The sequence below is a fragment of the Brienomyrus brachyistius genome, chromosome 18, assembly GCF_023856365.1.
Source record: "Brienomyrus brachyistius isolate T26 chromosome 18, BBRACH_0.4, whole genome shotgun sequence".
Classification (NCBI taxonomy): domain Eukaryota; kingdom Metazoa; phylum Chordata; class Actinopteri; order Osteoglossiformes; family Mormyridae; genus Brienomyrus; species Brienomyrus brachyistius.
Window position 1 is genome coordinate 586,104 of NC_064550.1, and position 10,942 is coordinate 597,045.

Below are 10,942 nucleotides of genomic sequence, written 5' to 3' on the forward strand. Positions count from 1 at the left end.
GCCGTCCCTGTAGCCCCGCCCCCATCACCGATGTCAGAAGCTGCGAGCCGAGGAAGAGCTGAAGGCCTCGTTAGCGACAGCCCCTGACCACAGAGGGATCATCTCATGTTCAGGATGAAGGAGACTCACAGGGGATTTTTCACATTGCTGTGGATTTCATGGAGAAATTCATTTGTTCAGGCACAGGCCCATGGGGACAGTGGGAGAGCAGGGTGGATATGTGGTAGATATATTTACGCTCAGATTTGTGAACAAACCATCTTCTGTTCTGGGGAGGGGTGGGGCGCAAAGGACCATGTTATATCAGTCTTACAGACACATGATAACTCCATCCATTCCCATCCCTGCTGAGGGTCCTGGCAGGAGTCTATTACAAGCAGCACAGAATGTGGTGTGGTCACATCCCACAAGGATTGTATGGAAACCAGACGCCAGATTCAAACCCATAACCCTAGACGTGTGAGGCTACCCAGATATACCCATATATGGCTTCCCATTACAGGAGTAAAGTTCTTGCATACCCACAAAAATAGATCGGATTATGACCCCCAAATGAAGAGGGCGGGGCTAATCCCTGTGGACACACACCCACACCAGTCATAGTCAATGGACAGTTTAACGATACAGATTAGCTCGACTGCATGAGGAAACCCAACCATCCAGAGGGACCCCACACAGCACAGGGAACACTCGCAAACCCCATACCCTCAGAGGGGTAAAGTGACAATACAGCCCAATGAAACACTAAGCCACCCTTAAAGTCTGATCCAAAACAAGCTATAGAATGGCCTTCTCATTCTCACAGTATTCGTGTTATATGAGTTACCTCAGTCACAATATATAACTACAGATACTTATATTCACATCATCAAAGTAACTGAAAACTCAAAGGTTAAAGGTTAGGAAGACTGATAAGCTTCTGATAAGCAGTGTCTTGTTTCACATGACCCATTGATTCAAGACAAACTGGATGGATTGCTGGTACAAATCACCAATGCACGACAATGCAGCTGGGCAGGGGCATGACCTTTGACCTTTGAAGACGGGATCCGACGGGAATCCGCATCGTGGCTGTCCCCCCAGAACACACTTTCCAAACCTCTCAGGTCTGCGTGCAGAACGTCACGGGCCTCTACTGGATCAGAAAGCATGTCGCAGACAGGTGACGGGGCTGCCACTGCGTACGCCTCCAAATCAAAGCCACCTTTATCATTACACCTCACAGCCAGCATCTGTGCCGCGTATCACCCTGACAGCCGCCAGCCTGCCTCCCTCCTTTCCCGCGATTCCCGGCTCCCCGTGGCCCCGCCAATCTGCGCTTTTGTGCGCTTGCGGTTTAACCGAGCTTCACGCTGATAAACACCACTTAACGTGTCGATTCTGGCCTCCATATCCTTCGCTGAGACACACTCGCCTGGCCTTTTTCAGGGAACTATAGCAGCGCTCACTGGCGAATGAAAGTCTGTGGAACCCCTGCAGCTTAAAGGGCAGCGTTCTCCCGATCACTCCGCCCACGTGGTTTTGAGAGCCGTGAGGCGGCGCGTGCCTTAGCATCGATGCGATGGGCTCGGCATAGCGCCCACTATCCAGAAGAAAATCAGCCCAGATGTCATATCCACGCTACTCTGTAAATGTCAACGTTGCGAGTCGGGACTATCAAGCTAGCCCCTCGGCACAGACTACCTAACGGGGCTAGACATGGGCCTAAATTATGGGGGGGTGGGCAGTTCTACCCACCCCCAATAATCAGAACCAAACGAATGAGACAGTGCTGCCTGCATGTGAAGCAGAGAAGGTGATACCAGCTGAAAGACGAAACTCAAAATCCGGCTTAACAAACAAACCAGTTTTCACATTTAAATGCTCAGCTTTTCAATTATTTTCACTTTTGGGCCGTTTTAATTCTTGACAAAAGCATAGCGCCAAGCAGAACCTGCATTTAGACTCCATCCTCATTGGGGACTGTGTGATGGGCAGACCTGCTCCTACGCACAAAGCTGATTGGCTGATGAACATGTCACTCGACACCAAACCCAATCACCTCGCACGCCATAATTTACTTTAACGGGGGGGGGGGCTGGCCACACCCATTTGATTTGAGACATGGGAGCTGAAGTCGATGGACCTTCAGCTAGGTTGTCTCATGTATTTCAGTAATAAAGTTGTCACACAGATTCCATTGATTTTGTGCCGAATATGAATATACGAGCAGCGTTTCCCTGAGAAAAAGAAAGTGCAGATGGGGGCCGGATCGTGCCACGGGGAAAAGCTGCCACATCCATCACTTGTGACATCTTTGAAACCGTGACTGCTCGGAGCTTCCCGGAGACGGCATACGCAGAACAACTCCATCCAGCCCCTCTGAAGGAAACTGGGATACATGATTTAATGGCACGGAAAGCAGATTAGCGTTGGATATGCAAGCGAAGGCAGGCAGAGAGAACGGACGAGCAGCGGCAAGGGAGACGTGAAGAGATGCTACAAAAGGGTCACCGGCGCCCATTAGCGCAGGGGAGGCCGAGCGACCTTCGACCCCTGTGGGCTTCCCAGCCAGATCCGAGGCGGCCATGTAAATGCCGATTCTCCTGACATTTAATTCTCCACGGTAAACCCGATCTGAGTCACTCAGCCTTCGAAAAACAAAGGGAGAAATAGCAAAATAAAATCGACTGGGGTGGCAGGTAATGAAACGGAGTCAGCTGGACGTTAATTCGGCACGTGTCTGTACGTCGTGCCACGAACGCGGGGACGGGCCAGCTTCTTAGTACGGCGCTACGCGTCCGTCCGCGCGCACACAGCGGATTTACGGAGAACATAAAGGACAATCCGTCTAAGCCCCCGTCGGACTCCCACAGCGACTGATGCATTTCCGAAGCCCGTGTAAAATCCTCTCGCCTGTTGTTAAAGGGGGGGGGGTCTGTTTACAGCTCGCCAGCGGTAAGTTAGTATCAAAGGCCATTAAAATGCGGCAGGTTATAGCCTGGAACTGGAGTGGCGTGCGAGTGTATTTTAATGAGGCGACAGGGCTGATGTGTCACACGTCTTGATTAATGTAGGAGAACGATGGGACTGTGCATGGCTCCGACAGTCCGCGATGACAAAAAGCAGATGGGTGCCATTTGCACACGTCACACGTCACGACTTTCGTTCCAAGGCAGGAAAACACCGGAATTCGGCACTGTGTCTCCCGCACAAGAACATGCCGCAGCCTTTAATTTAGTCCAATGGCATTTGAATAACATGGTGCGCTGGAGCTCGGTCCAGTCATCCTCAGTCATGGTTAAATGTTTAATTGCATCTAAAGACGCTGTTTGCTGGAAAGGAAACCCAACTCAAATTGGGAGCAAGTTATAAAGCAACAAACAAAAGACGGCTCTCTGCTATCGCCGGCCAAAGAAAACAATTACGCAGATGTCTCGACCGTTTGCGTACGTGAAATATCACGTCAAGTAAGTTTGATGGATGCTCGCAGGGAAAGCTTATTCCCAGAAGACAAAGATTCACAAATGCAGCACCATTCTTATAGATGCGAGCACAAGAACAGCTGCAGAAATGAGATCTTTGGGAATCCGTCTGTGAATCTCTCGGGAAACTGTATTTAAAGATCTTTAAATATATATGGATTCCCATGAGTTGGGATCTACAGTCCATCTTCAGCTGACTTCTGATGCTTCCAGAGTGTATCCTTGACACAAGAGGCATTTGTAGACCACAGGACATCTAACCAAGCCAAAGCATCCATCCATCCATCCATTTTCTGTAACTTCTTAAACTATTCAGGGTCACAGGAGGTCCAGAGCCTATCCAATGGGTGAAAGGCAGGTAAGAACCCAGAATGGGGCACCAGACCATTGCAGGGCACATGCCCAAGTAAAGCTAAATAAGAGAAATTAGTCAGGGTTGGGGGCGGCATGGTGGTGCAGTGGTTAGCACTGTTGCATCACACCTCTGGGACCCGGGCTCAAGTCTCCGCCTGGGTCACATGTGTGTGGAGTTTGCATGTTCTCCCCATGTCATCATGGGACTTCCTCCGGGTACTCCGGTTTCCCCCCCACAGTCCAAAAACACGCTAAGGCTAATTGGAGTCGCTAAATTGCCCATAGGTGTGCATGTGTGAGTGAATGGTGTGTGAGTGTGCCCTGTGATGGGCTGGCCCCCCATCCTGGGTTGTTCCCTGCCTCATGCACATTGCTTCTGGGATAGGCTCTGGACCCCCCCGCAACCCAGTAGGATAAGCTACGTAAGGATGAATGGATAGTCAGGGTTGCTACTTTGCAGAGTGGGGCCTAGGCATGACCACATGACCACCTGGCACTGATGTTAATCCATAACAACCAATAAGAAAACTGGCAGGTCTGGTTTACCAAGAGAGGAGGAGCTTCTAAAAAAACAAGCATTTTCACCAAAAAACTTTTACCCTGTACTCACAAACCCACATGACCGATAAACTGACCCGTCTGACCGGAAAACTGACGCCCACAGTAAATAAATAAATAAGATGAAAAGCCCATTACGCCCCGAGAAAACACAGAGCCAATATGCAAAGCGCACGAAAAGTGCTTTACAAACGCCTGGATCCAGGAGAGGTGACACCGCAAATCCTGGCACAAAAACGCCTGGAAAACAAATACCTTAAATACACAGATACCAAGATTAAGCCAAATAGCGCGCGGTACACCTGCCGGAGTATGGGCAGTTTTTATTATCTAACTAGAAATGCGTGGCTCTTTATAAAAACCAATAACGCCGATTAGGCGCCGATGAGCGTCCTCACTTCAATCTGCCGTGAATGTATCCGACAAATATAAGAGAGAGCGGGCGCATCTAGGCGCTCGAGCCAGCAGGGCTGACATTTGAGGACTCGACAGCACGTTGTTTGAAAGAGGAGTGTGAGCCATGATGTAATTTACCGAATGTTATAAAGGAAACCACTATATTTTAATGGCCTTTTCGGTGGGGCTTCGCTCTGTGTGCACTGGGGATACCCGGTCTTGGGGAAACGCGTAAAGTGATTCAAGTGAGGTCACGCAACGTGTTTAATAAGTCAGTACTCCTGTATTTAGTTAATAAATCAATTAAATGTAACCAGACTTCAATTTTCAGACTTAAAAATACGATTTAGGGCCGCCACTTGTTCAGGGGTTAATTAAAACACGGGATTAAAATGACTTCTTAAATAGCCTTTGAACAAGATTGTCTATGTAATTTACTAGTTCCAGTTCGCACTTTGTAAATACAGAATGAGCAATAATGTTTTTCGGTTTTATATAGTTAATGGGTCTCTCTATTGCAGCAAACGGTATCCCCCATAATGACTTGAAGCTAAACAGCGGTATTTATTAAAATATGATCCGCCTTATTTGGGATTTCCCTCGATTGTATGGCACTTTTATGGTGGAGCTCATAATTAAAGCCGACAATAAACCATGAACTAAGCTTTAATGTCTTCAGCTTTTTTTTCGAAATTTATATAAATGTGTTAAGAGAAACGGCTTTCTTTTCACTTATGTATAAAAACTGGGAGCGTAAGCCCCCCATATAAGCTTAATTACAGCGGACCCAGGGGACAGTATAGGATTGGGTGTTTTTAAGTTCCCATAGAGTAACCCACCCTTCACTGTAACATAACGGGACCTGTAGAAGGAGCAAATGCCATCGCATGTATGAAAAGGCACCCGAATCCCACTGTACATTTACTATGCGCGTAAATATGGTGACACCAGAGATTTTATCATATACGTAAATCCTCGTATTCTATACAGCAAATGTGAAGTTATTCAGAAATACATTAAATTATAATAAACTGGTATATATTCTGCGTGATAAACTGCATATTTTATATTTACTTGGGGGTTTTGTTTTGTCCACTGTGGTTTACACAGATTATTATAAAGAATAGCCTCAAAGTTCCTTTTAACGCTCCAGTGCGCACGAACAGAAATGTAAAGGTAAAAGGGACCGTACCTTCAAAGCAGACCCAGACCTTTGAAAGGGGGAAGGGGGAAGCCCCGCGTCTCTTGATTCACACTGATCCGGCGTATCTGTGCGCTTCACGGGGTCCCTTCATGGGGACGCGGGACCCACAGGTAGGAATCGAAGCCGGGTGCGCAGTGCCGTCGTGTGATCGCTGAGGAAAGGCTCATTTAAGAAGCACCTCATAGCCAAACCCGCGAAACACTGCAAAAACCCATGAGTCCTGCATTGCCAGCCTTGATAAAAGCCTTTTTCTTCGCGCAAATACTGACTTGGTCCTGGAAACGTTCAAATAAAGTGCCGCGTTGCCTTTTTCTCTTATTTTCCAGTTCTTTATTATTTTTTTCGTCTTTTTGAGCTTTACTGTAGCGATAAGATGCCGCTGTACTTAATCCTGTGTTGCTGGTGTGTGATGATGAACATGACTAACACTTGCATGTGGCACCACCCCATTGGAAAAGCAGTCTGCTCCTAAATCCACCTTCATACAATTCAGTTGCGCTCCAAGACGATTTGCAACTACCGTTATATCGAAGTACGAGTGTTTCTGGGTCATATTTCTAGGTCTGTGATATGTAGTTACAATGGTTCGGAATTACCAGTCCGTTTTATTACTGACTGGTGAGTTATAGTTTTTTGGATTCGACGTACAGCTGCAATAATATTTAATACTGTTTCGCTTTTCGATTATTTGTTCGAAGATGCAGGCGAGACATGCTTCTTGTCATTTGGTTTGATCCTCAAATCAGGTTGTTGCCCACAGGTGTCTTTTCAAAAGGGCTGCACGGACAGAATAAAGTATATCCCACGGCAAGTTCATATTCATCCTTCCGCCGAAAAGACATTGCTTCTCGATCCCTTAATAATGACGGGGATTTACAAGAATTAATCGCGTTTCTGTATACAGAAAATAGTTTGCAAGTCGAGACACTTCTCCCGCATTATGGAAATACTCCGGAAAGAAAAAGCGATGACATTTCAGTTGATTCTGTCGGTTTCGTGACACTGTTTCAGGGCGTAAAAAGAATTAAGTGCCGGGGGGTCTTCAGCTTCTAGACTGGGGAAACACACTACGCTACATCCGAAGCTACCGAGGCTGATGCAGCTGCCGCGGGCAGCGAGATACTGTCTGCGGATGAGCGATCTCGGCTCTGGATGCGCTGCCTGGAAGGGGCTGGACCACCAGGCAGCAGCCAGGAGGAGTTTCACTGTGGGTAGCCAATATACCAGTGAGCCGTCATTATCCTTAAAGGTGGAGCGCCCTATTGCAGCGCGTTTCTCAGCGTCCGGTGGCCACTGACCGCTCTTGTGGATGTGCGGATCCGTTAAAAAAGCGTGCGCCTTCACACAGGAGCCGCTTTCGGGCGGAATGGCAGCGCAGCGCCCCGGAGCCCGACCAGCGCGCCCCCCTCCCAGTCTCCAGCTCCCGCTAAGTTCTTTATATGGAACCTGGGACGAACGCCAGCAATTCAGTCTTTTAATAATAAGATTCACCCTGTGAAGAAACTGGTATAAAGGGGGAAAACACAATGAAAAGGACAGACAAGTATCTACGAGAGGGTCAGAAAATAGGGAGAAAAAAAGTGTAACAGGCAGCACCAGTGGATTTTAGGGAAATGCGCAATAAAACGAAACGGGTTTTGCAATTAGGGCGACGTATACGTCATGTATTAATTAATTTATTAATTTGGTGTATTAATTTAATTGCCTCAGCAAGTGGCGGGTGCTCCGCCTTTATTGATTAGACTGATAGCTAGTCATTTACTGCATACAATTCAATATTTATCATACACATAAATCACAAATCGGCGCGTTTTCCGACGGAGGAAACCGAGGCTGGGAGGCGCTCCGCAGTGACTGCCTTGTCGGGTCCGCGCATAACATCGCCACTTAAAGGGAGTCTTTGCAGCCATTCATTCATCTGTATTAAAATCCAGAATCAGTGTAATAATAACTAATGTTACGTTTCAAAAATTTTAAAGCAGACCAGCGCAACAAGAAACTGGAACATCCCATAATTTCTCGAATTCCGTCTTAATTTCATTCACGCGAACCACAACCTGTCCGGGAAGTTATATATAATGTAACATAGACTCGTCCTTCTTTAAAAAGGGAGTACGCGCATGTTTCTGAAATGAAAAGACGAGCTTCTGACGTAGTAGTGCAAACCGCCAGGTTAGGGCTGCCCATTAAGGAGGGCATCTTTGGCTTTCTATACAGTTCTATAATATTCCGTTTGCAGCCTTGGCTTAGTGATCACAGCGCTTTGGGGGACTGGAAAGGTTCTGCAAAGCCTCTCCTACGGTCTTAGTCCCCTCGATCGAAGGGTGTAAGGTGCCCCCTAGCGTCCAAATGTCGCTTCACTTCAACCAATAAATGAAATAAATAATAAATATGTCGCCGGCGGGTTTTATTTTCTTATATATAAAGTAATACAAACGTAACCTTCGGACACGTTTTTATGGTTGTTATGTAAGACACAATACACATTTAAGTGACTTTGGTACAATAATATAGCCTACATTTTTTGTTAAGAAATGGTAATGTATTTTTGATAAATACAAAAAAAAACCGATTTCTTTTTTAAACGACACCAATACTTCAAAGTGCGTAATAGTTTCAGAAATAGCCGAGATGAATTAGTGATCATACCATGGCTACGTACATTCATTTAGGCCTACACTGTTTTTGTTTTAATGATTTTTGGTTTGGTAACAAGTAGGATCAAATTGTAAACGCGTGTCATTGATTATCGGGATAATGTGATGGATTGGTGCCCTGGCTTGGGTTCTTCCATGTCTTGCACCCATAGCTTCCAGGATAAGCTCTGGATCCCCCATGACCCTGAATAGGATAAGCGGGTACAGAAAATGGATGGATGGTTCAATCGATCGATCAATGATGGGAATCAGTCATGCTTCTTACTTTCAATTGACCTGCAAATGTACAGGGGTTGGACGATGAAATTGAAACACAGGCCAAACTGGTGTTTGTGGTTTCACGCCTATATATGCGTGACCCGGTGAGCAATCTTCACTGATTGCGCATTCCATCAGTAAGAGCAGAGTGTGAAGGTTGAATTAGCAGAGCAGTCACACAGCTGTACATAAAATACTGCAATACGCACATTATGATGAGAGACACATCAGAGCACGTCACACTGGCGCATCTGTGACTAGGACAGCAAGTCTTTGTGGCGTATCGAGAGCCACAGTATCCAGGGTGATGTCGGCATACCGCCACGAAGGATGGAGCAACTGTGGACACAAGAAGAAGCTCTCCGAATGGAGAGTAACCGAGGGTACATCCAAAAAAACATAAAACCACAGCTGCCCACCTCACTGAAGAATTAAATGCACACCTTGACTCTCCTGTTAAACATCAAAACTGCTCATCGGGAGCTCCACAGGATCAACATTCATGGTCAGGTTGCTATAGCCAAACTTTTGGTCACTCATGCCAATGCCAAATGTCGGTTTTATTGGTGCCAGTAGCAAACATCCTGGCATGTGGACAATGTGAAACATGTATTGTTCTCCGATTCACTGAGCTTTGTGTAGAGAAGCCCCAAAGAGGCTTACCACCCGGACTGCTGCGTACCCAGACTCCAGCAAGGGGGGTGGGTCAGTGATAATTTGGGCTGCAATGTCATGGCATTCCCTAGACCCACTACATGTTCTTGATGTGTGTGTCACTGGCAAGGACATCTGAACCATTCTGGAGGATCATGTTCACCCAGGGGTTCAGACTTTATAGCCTGAAGGTGGTGCCGTGTATCAGGATGATAATGCACCAATACACACAGCAAGACTGGTGACAGAGTGGATTCATGACCATGAAACTGAAGTTGAATATTTCCCATGGCCGGCACAGTCACCAGATCTGAATATCATTGAGCTACTTTGGGGTGTTTTGAAGGAGCGACTCAGGAAATGTTTTGGACTTGTGTCTGTCATTTGCTAAATGATACTGATGCTGTACTGGCCATAAAAGGAGGCCCTACACCATACTAATAAATAATTATGATCTAAAACTAGGGCTTTCTATTTCATTGTCCAACCCCTGCAAATAACACTTCTGTACACATCAGCTACATGCCTGAACATAGGAAGGAGCTGTAGAATTCTTAGTTCCCCAACACTGATGTTGACCTGGGCCTCCTGTTTGGAAGGTTTCAGAAGTTTTAGACAGACCAGATGACTCACACAGAAGAGGGACATTGAAATGGACGCTTGCAGGCAAGGTGAGCTGCAGGCAATTCAGAAATGGACTTCGGGTTTCTGTCCCGCTTACCGTGAAAATACACATCTGTGACAGACACCCATGCACACAGCATGATGGGTAACATGCGGTTGTGTGTTTGCAACCAGATCTGGGATGTGTTAGATATTAGATACCACTTCTGGATAATCCAGCTAATGTGATGGACAGCCCCAAACCCCAAATCCAGTAACCAGCTTAGAACTGATAAAACAGCTTTAGTTAATCGTAAATCATTTCTTTGCCCGCTGCGGCCCCAACATCAAACCCTGCTGACCAGGATGTCTTTAAACACAGCATCTAAGGTCAGTGTTTCATGATCATTGCAGACTCCGATTCCCGTAAAGAAAGATACTCTTTTTCACGTTTTATTTATTTATCAGATGCCTCCATCCAATGCAGCATACATTTTATTAAGAAAGCCAGATCAGACAGTCCCTTAGATCGGCTGGAGGTTATGAGCCTTCCCTGTTAGTTTGGCTGTAGTATCACTTTGCAGAATCAAGGATCAGAACCACCACCATTCAACACACAAACACACACAGAGGATCCTAATCTACACAGCCTCCATGCATCCAACTTCACACTGTTGGCATCGTCAAAAACACTGCCTGAGGTAAGATTTACTCTCATCTCAGACAGCTTCCCAAGTTATTCCTGAAAATGAATAACAATTTTATTGTAACATTAATACAATATTAATACAGTA

At 46.3% G+C, this 10,942-nt stretch overlaps 1 protein-coding gene across 2 annotated transcripts in view; it reads right to left on the minus strand.

Moving 5' to 3' along the window:
• Window positions 1-7,152, minus strand: part of LOC125713012 (metabotropic glutamate receptor 4-like) — a 182,361-nt gene extending 175,209 nt beyond the window's left edge. The window contains exon 1 of one of the 2 annotated variants that reach the window (XM_048983702.1): window positions 5,965-7,152. The gene's annotated coding sequence lies outside the window, so the exon portion shown is untranslated. The remainder of the gene's footprint in view (window positions 1-5,964) is intronic. The other variant, XM_048983700.1, reaches the window with a different exon arrangement.
• Window positions 7,153-10,942: the final 3,790 nt, after the last annotated feature.